The sequence below is a fragment of the Aulostomus chinensis genome, chromosome 14, assembly GCF_037954235.1.
Source record: "Aulostomus chinensis isolate RoL2024-O1b breed Wild chromosome 14, RoL_Achi_v1.0, whole genome shotgun sequence".
NCBI lineage: Eukaryota > Metazoa > Chordata > Actinopteri > Syngnathiformes > Aulostomidae > Aulostomus > Aulostomus chinensis.
Window position 1 is genome coordinate 8,750,813 of NC_141333.1, and position 2,451 is coordinate 8,753,263.

A 2,451-nucleotide genomic window follows, 5' to 3' on the forward strand; every position below is an offset into this window, starting at 1 on the left:
TGGATGAGAGGCGAAACGTCTTCACTTACAAGAGCGGAGTCCAGTTGCCTAGTTTGATCTTTTTTGAGAATTACAATGACCTGGATGACTGAGAATATTCACAAGGACTTCAAAAGTAATCCCCAATTCAGAGTTATCCTCAAACGTAATCCCCAATTCGGAGTTATCCTCAAAAGTAAGCCCCAATTCGGAGTAATCCTCAAATGTAATCCCCAAATCAGTGTAGTCCTCAAAAGTAATCCCCAAATCACTGTAATCCTCAAAAGTAAACCCCAATTCAGAGTAATCCTCAAATGTAATCCCCAAATCAGTGTAGTCCTCAAAAGTAATCCCCAAATCAGTGTAATCCTCAAAAGTAAACCCCAATTCAGAGTTATCCTCAAACGTAATCCCCAATTCGGAGTTATCCTCAAAAGTAAGCCCCAATTCGGAGTTATCCTCAAAAGTAAGCCCCAATTCGGAGTAATCCTCAAAAGTAAGCCCCAATTCGGAGTAATCCTCAAAAGTAAGCCCCAATTCGGAGTAATCCTCAAAAGTAAGCCCCAATTCGGAGTAATCCTCAAAAGTAAGCCCCAATTCGGAGTAATCCTCAAAAGTAAGCCCCAATTCGGAGTAATCCTCAAAAGTAAGCCCCAATTCGGAGTAATCCTCAAATGTAATCCCCAAATCAGTGTAATCCTCAAAAGTAAACCCCAATTCAGAGTAATCCTCAAATGTAATCCCCAAATCAGTGTAGTCCTCAAAAGTAATCCCCAAATCAGTGTAATCCTCAAAAGTAAACCCCAATTCAGAGTAATCCTCAAATGTAATCCCCAAATCAGTGTAGTCCTCAAAAAGTAACATCTTCCGACTGAACAGAAGCTTCTGCTGAACACAACAAAACTCATTTTCATATCTAACAAGCATGTAGTGTCACATTACTACATTCTGTACTAACCTCAAGAGCTGAAAGTGGATAAAATTGGACTGTTACACACGTGTGTCTTGACTCGTTTCATGTATTAGATGGACAAATAAATAACAGCCAGTCTGACATTAGTTTTTATAAAATGTATTGACATTTTCCACATAAACAACCTGAACTCCTAAAACTGATTTGGATTAAAATGAAAAACCCAAATTGTCTTTGTCAAAAAAAAAATTTTTAAAAATGGAGTGGCAGATGTAGACAAACTCGTAAAGTATATTTGATTTTTAGGCTCGAGAACATAACATTAAATGTCCTACTTTGCAGTACTCTGTCTCTACCGACATGTTTTGAAGACTAAATATCCTTAAAGAAGTTTTCATGACACAGCCTGGAAAAACAAAAAACAAGACAGCATGAACATTTGTAAGAGTAATCCCCAAATCAGAATAATCCTCAGCAGTGTCTCTCTCTCTCTCTCTCTCTCTCTCTCTCTCTCTGTGAGAGTCAGTATGACTGCTGAGCGTCTGAAAAGCAGACACATCGTGTATCTGCTCACATAGCAGTTGTGTGGTTCTCGGTTTGTTAGCAAGATCAGGCAAAATCAACAGGGCTAGATTTTACAAACTGTAAGATGTACACTTTGCTGTACTCTTAAATTTGGACTTGTTCTCTCAAACATGTTTCATGGATTGATGTCAACCACTTTTCTGCTCATCCGGTGATCAGACCAGTGATTTACAAAAATCAGCGGAGGAAACACACAGGAATTTTGGATCATTTTGACTTTATTGGGGATCAAAGTGCATACATGAACAACGATGTTCCGAAGTAGAGGGAGACTTTTACACAAACTAAAATGTTTCAAAACATTAGATGTCTAGAGATGTGACTCCTAAAAGAAAGACGAGCTATTCCACCAACCAGTAAAGGACAAAACGCACGATGTCATTGCATAATTGGTGCAGTAAACATTTACCGCAACATTATTTTCTCTCAGCGACAAGTTAACTAACTGCATCTAAATGCTTAAGCATTAAGCAGAGAGACAAATTCATACAATCACAATGGAAAAAACTAAAAGCCGGAGTTACAGAAACATTAATAGGTGTGTAGCTGAATGTAATAGAGGGACAAGTAGAGGTACTTGATTATATGCACGAAACAAAACATGCCCACATGTCCCTGGATTTGAAACATTTTATGATTGTAAAATGTTGGTAAGAATATTCTCATTTGATATCGGGTAAGATAAAAAAATAAATATTTACCCAAAATGTTGCAGGGTCCTTTTTTTATAATGACTATAATTAAAAAAAACAAAAAAAAATTGTCAAATAAAAGTTACTGCTAAATCCTGCCACATCGCTCATCCACTGAATATAATCCAAGCACTTTGTGAACGCTTCTCACACTTTTCCCATGACAACTCCAGAGCCATCCAACACGCACAACCTTTCCACTTAGCCACCTTTAACATGCCACCTTTATGCTGAAGCTCTATGTCTCTTATGTGGACATACCCCCCCCCCCCACCCCCCCAA